Genomic DNA, 6790 nt, shown 5'->3' with positions numbered 1-6790 from the left:
GCCTGTCCGTGGTGGTGCCACCGCCTATCAGTGTCTGACACTGACAGTGGACTAGCGGTGCCACCGCCCAGCCAAGCGGTGCCACCGCCTAGCTCTCGGGTGCTGGGCGGTGCCACCGCCTGGCTCTCGGGTGCTGGGCGGTGCCATCGCCCAGTTTGGCGATTCCACCGTCAGACCCTTCGGTTCACCGGATGGGCTTTAAGTTTAGCCCAAACCAAGTCAAATTTTGATCCCAATTGGCCCCTAACTAGGATATAGAATTATCTTTTAATCCTAATCCTAATTACATGTGAACTACATAACTAAAAATATCCTGAGCTAATCTTTGAGTGTCAAAACACAAACAATGCTCAGCTCTTGACAGAGATTATTAGAGACTCAAGATCATGCATAGAGAACGATCTCAAAATTGAGCACCTTACACAGAGAGAAAAAGATATTTTTATCAAATTCAATTATGCTATTAGCTAAAGATCTTGGGCATGATGTCAAAAGATATACCCATAGGAAATCTTGGCATATCTGGACTTTAAATTTTATTTGTTGACCATAGTTAAGAGTTATAGTCTATAGCATGTGTAATCATAACTACCGCATGAGTACTCTATGAGTTACCTAGCTTCGTCTATAACTTGTATAGACAAAGCTATTTGTAGAAACTTTACACAAAATCAATTTACTTTTACTTATAAAAAAAAAAAACATCATAAGCAAGTTTTCAACTGCGAACGTCGAGTCTTGTTCCGGCGAGCTTTTCGACGAACTTCTTCCAACGGACTCCCAGCAAGCTCCCGATCTTGTGATGACTTCAACGAGTAGCCGAGCCTTCTCGGTGATCTCCACGAACCTCCGATGATCTCTTCGGAGAACTTCCAAAAATTTCGACAGGTTCCCGATTTCTTCTCGGTTGGTTTCGGCAGCATCTCCGACGATTCTTCGGACTCTTAAACGTCCATCGAACTTGACTCCAGTATTCTTGCTTTATGTTTTCTAGTTATCGTAGTTAATCCTGCACACTTAACTCAATAATATGGATTAGATCAATTAACCCATCAATTGATTTATCATCAAAATCCGAGATTCAACAATCTCCCCCATTTTGATGATGATAATCAATTGATGACGAAGTTAAACATAACTCCCCCTATCTATATGCCATATTATGAGAAGATAAAAACACTTGAATTCCATCCTATTGAATTCAAGCATAAACCGATAAGTCCTAACTGTAGAACTTATCGTTATTCTCATTAAGCAATAATAAATACGAAACTTCGATGAAAATCATTTTCAAGTCAAATGATAAGGGACAATTTTTACTACGATAGGAGATAAAGATTTTCAACATGAATTTCAAGATATAGATGTAAGGCATGCTTTCAATATGATCAATCAATCTTGCGATATTCTCAAAGATTTTACAAGGCATATAAGACATTCATATCACACAAGCTTTTGTAATTCATATAAGTCATGCTATCAAAATGGTACAAGTCATCACTTTTCTCCCCCTTTGTCATCAACAAAAAGGAGATGAGACTTTGAAACACACAATTTGTGATCATCAAATCAATAGAGAAAAAAATCCAGCATTAAGATTAATCATTCAAGTTTGCCAAAAATATTTATCCATAATTCATCTAAAAAAAATTAGCATATATCCAGAATTTTAAAAATACATCTAAGAAGAAGGTTCAGTTTTCGTTCAAAAGATGACAAGCTTCGAACTTGATATTAAGAGTAAACATAACAGAATAAAAAGATACATCAATTAATCCTTAGGTGATAATCCATAGTGCTGATACACAACATCTATTTTTTGATTCCTTTGTCGTAGTTCCTTCAAAATTTCAATTTGCTGGAGTTGAATTTGTTCTTGCTGCGATTTGAGTTGGTCTTGTTGGAATTTGATCTGAGACAGTTCTGCCATAATGAGTCATTCAGAGGATGAAACAGGAGCTGAAGGTGGTACGCCAAAGGGACTAGGAGGAGGAGATTCATTTCCCCTAAGAATTGGTGTTTATGGTTGTTCTACTGGTGGAGGAATAGGATTAGTCTTTCTAGATTGCCTTACCCATATTCCATTGTTAAATGTGCACCTAAGTCTTTTCAGTAGATTTTTATTGATGATGTTGTATCTATCACTTTGAATTGTTTCTTCATCGGGTGGGATGCAAATGTCATAGGCAAGAAGAAACCTAGTGATTAACCCCCCATATGGCAACATAGTATCTTTAGCTGTAATATCCTGCATGTGTTGCCGTATTGAGTATCCAAAATAGTTATGTTGACCGGTCATAATCCAATACATGGTGCTTATCTCTATTAGACTCATTTCATCAAGATGAAATTGCTTAGGGAATAGTATGCTTATTATGATATGATGAAGAATCTTAGAGTTAAAAGGTAGTAAGTGTTCGCAACTCTTGGGTATTATTCCGAGGTCCGAGTTTGCAAAAATAGTTTCGACAGCTTCGGTGTAGGTTGCTCCGATTATATTAACATCCCATTTAACCTTGAAAATAGCAGCCCCTATCTTTTTCAGTGATTCCAATTAGTTCACAAATAGTATTATCAGTAATCCTAATTTGTGTTCCTAAAAGGTAAGTACTTAGGCTATCGTTATCTACCTATAGGTTTGCATAAAAGAGCCTAACTAACCTAGGATAAATTTGTTCATCTATTTGTAGGAGAGCTAGGGCCTCTAGATGAGCAAACCACCTAATGGGTTCTAAGTCTTCTAGTTCATCGAGATCAACGTGTTTACCCTTATGGATACATCTTGTTTCAAATTTTGGAAACCTAAGGGCCTCTTCTTTGGATCTAAAAAGATAATGGTCATATGAATCTCCTTCAAAAAACCCACTATCAGGACGACTGTGTTTACCCTTACATATCTTGGTCTCCCACTCATATCCATTGGCATTCACAAAACCCACTGTCAGCTTATCCTGCAAAAAATAAAGAATATAATTTCCTCCTGGAAAAATAGGCTTCTTTCAAAAGCAGGACGACTTGAACTCATCCGTTCGGTGTTGTACTCTTACTCTATATATTGGTCTAATGCATTTCTTCTGCTTATTGGACTACTCCAAGATATTAAACAGTTATTAATAAACTTCTTCTGGAATGGCACAAATGATAAGACAATACATATGGTAAATTGGGACAGCATATGCAAACCGAAAGATGAAGGGGGGCTGAACTTGAGAAATACTAGAGATTGGAATAAAGCATGTTTGGTAAAACAATTGTGGGACCTTTTGCAAAACAAATGTTCCTTATGGTCACAATGGGTTTATGCTAGGTATCTTTCAAAGGAATCGATTTGGGAAATTTTAACAAGAACATACCACTCTGCAGCTTGGAAAGGAATTTTAAAGGCAAGGAATTGGCTAATCAAACACATTTCTTATGCAATCTCTATTGGAACTAATACTAATATGTGGTACGATCCTTGGGTGAATGGGAAAAGTATATTTCAATTATATGGTGATAGAATACGAAAAGACCTTGGGGCTCCCAAAGATTGGAAGGTTTCCGAGTTCATTGCTAATGGTACCTAGTGTCTCCCTACTCCTATTTCTCTTGAAATGTTATCACTTTGGCCGACTATCACAGCTATTCCAATCAGGAACAACCCTTCAGATGTACTTATTTGGCTTCATGACAATGGTAAATTTAGTGCCACATCCGCATGGAATCAAATTAGGCAAAGAAATAACAAGTGGCTCCCAAGCAGTTGGACGTGGGATCGACCGGGATCACAGAGACATTCCTTATGTACATGGCAGGCCCTTCTGAATAAACTACCTACAATAGACAATATGAAAAGAAGAGGTATCCATCATGTTAACCGATGCTCCCTTTGCATGCAACAAGAAGAAACTGTTGACCATCTCTATTTTGCTTGTGACTATACTAAATGGATATGGAAGGAGATTCTCCAGCGATTCGAACTCAATAGAATGCCGCAACCAAACTTGCATCAAGAATTAGGTGACCTCATGCAATATTTTTCAAGAAAAGGGCCTCTTACACAATTGACAAAGGTTATATTTGTCACGTTCCCCCCCCCGAATTTAATTTTCATTCAGGAGGTGTGAACCTAACTCAAAATTGATAATATTATAATTCAACAAACAATCCAGGATCCAATCACACATTTGAGGTCACTAAGAAAAACATTCAAGTCATTCACCTCTACAATCCACAATTCACAAAACCTGTGCAGTTTATAATCATACATCATGTCACTAGATGATTCTTAAAATCCAAAGGCAACTTAACTAAACCAAAACCACATCATAAATCCATAGTTGTGAGAATCTATACAATTACAAAACCAACATGTACCATATGTTTGTATCATTCATTACATAATTTTAACTTAACATTCCAAAAATCATAACATGAGAGGTACTTTTCAAATATCTACAGGATACATCAAACTAGATATGTCATTGATACACACAAAAGGAACTTATACAACATCAACATATTAAGTACGAAAGATTTGCCCCAAAATCTTCAAGCTTCCCATTGCCTCAACCCAAACTACATATTTTTGCGAGCGATAAGCTATCCTGAAAAATTTATATATCAACGGGGTGAGCATATAAAGCTCAGCAAGTGACTAACATATCCATAACAAAGAGGATAGGTTTCAAACAAATAAGGTATCAAAATACAAAGCAGAGATACAAGATGAAACAGTAGCATGTTTTGTTAGAATGCAGAATTACAATGTCATATCGTTCAAAGCACATTTTGTTAATACAATCGAGAAAAGGTAATTGGAGCATATCATTGGCATAAGGAGCATATCAATGACATATGGTAATTTCAAGGCATATAACAAAGACGTAAGGAGCATTTTGGATATCATGAATGCAGAATTATGATGTCATTTCATTCGAAGCACGTTTTGTTCATACAATCGAGGAAAGATAATTGGAGCATATCATTGGCATAAGGAGCATATCGATGACATATGGTAATTTCAAGGCATAACAAAGACGTAAGGAGCATTTTGGATATCATGAATGTAGAATTACGATGTCATTTCGTTCGAAGCACGTTTTGTTCATACAATCGAGGAAAGATAATTGGAGCATATCATTGGCATAAGGAGCATATCGATGACATATGGTAATTTCAAGGCATAACAAAGACGTAAGGAGCATTTTGGATATCAATGGCATATGAAATAGTTCGGAACATATCAATAGTGAATGAAATGCTTCAGAATGTATCAATGGCATATGAAAATATTTCGGAAGCATAAGAAGCATTTCAGAACATATCAAAGAACAAATACGAAATAGAAGCTCAAACGTCGTACTCTAGCATAATGCATGTGAGGTTTAACTCAGTGGTGGCTCCACGCCGTGATGAGTTCTAAACTCCATCCACGGGTAGCCCTTTCCTACTCGAGCCCTCTCACCCTGCCCAAGTGCTAGGTCGGCTCTGAATTTCATATCAAATAGATAGAAGGTGAAGTGGGATTCCAAATATAATATGGTCCATCCATTTCTGAATGACCACCAAACATAATCTAGAGCATCGCGGGCTCTAAGCACATACCCTTTACCATTTCTAGCAAAGGTCCAAATAATCCCACAAACACCAGAGTACAAAAAGGTATTATGAATAATGAATTGGGACATATCTGAAGCACATGCAGAATAACGAAATGTACATATGCCTTTCGAGTCAATACGATACAAACATAATCTTTCATAAATGTATTCAGATTTGAAAAAAAACAAAAGCAAGAGCATACAAGGATTTTAAGAAATCATATATAGCTCAATTGACATAAGAAAGTTAGATAAATTCAATGTCCAAAGAAATGATACTAGAAGAGGCACATATCGAAAGCAAATGCGGAACAATGGGATGCATGTGCCGAATCATTACGATGCAAACATGATCTTCAGATAATAGCTGCAGATGTACAAATAAATAAAGGACAAAATTATACAGGAATTTAAGGTAATAATGTAAAGCTTAACTGAAGTAAGAGTTATTGCCGAAATCAATTTCCAAAGAGAAGAAACAAGGAAAGCCGAAATCGACCAAAGCTCGATTCTGGCAGAATTTGATAGAAACATTGTATGAACTATTTGGATAACCAATTATGCTCCAATTTATACAAAATAGTGTCATTAGAAAGCTTTGTCAATCTAGTTTTAGGAAAATCAAGTTTTACAAGAATTTGAATTTACAACAGGGAGATACAGATAATTTCGTAGCTAAAGGTCTGAAAATATTAGCTCTGTTTTACTGAATCCATAGGGTCGATGAAAGTAGATGTTTCAGTTAGCAATTGTACTCCAAAAATTTCAAACCAGATATATACAGAAAGAATTTTGAGTCTATCTTCGAATAAATCATACTTTGTATGAATCTGAGTTCATAACAGAAAGTTATAAGTAGTTAAGCAACAAGAGGTCAGAAATTTCAGTCCCTGTTTTGCAGAATCTGTAGGGTTAAATTAAACAGAAGTCTTAGTAGGCATTTAAAATCCAAATCATTCGATCTTAGTATAAAAATAAAGATTTTTTTGTCTACTTTCAATTGGAATATGTTTTGTCTAAATCAGAGTTTATTACAAAATGTTATGACCAAAACATTGCATAGAGGTCAGATTACCGAAAAATTATAGATTCATAGCTTTATATCAAAACGAAATAAGGTCTGGTTCTCAGTTGAAATCTTTCAAATTTTGTAGAATAAAAATGGAAACAGAGATTAAGGTTACTATGGGATGGGGTTAGAACACTTG

The sequence above is a fragment of the Musa acuminata genome, chromosome BXJ2-11 (genome assembly GCF_036884655.1).
Source record: "Musa acuminata AAA Group cultivar baxijiao chromosome BXJ2-11, Cavendish_Baxijiao_AAA, whole genome shotgun sequence".
In the NCBI taxonomy this organism is placed as follows: Eukaryota; Viridiplantae; Streptophyta; class Magnoliopsida; order Zingiberales; family Musaceae; genus Musa; species Musa acuminata.
The sequence above is the reverse complement of the archived record's forward strand: the minus strand, read 5'-3'. Positions refer to the sequence as shown.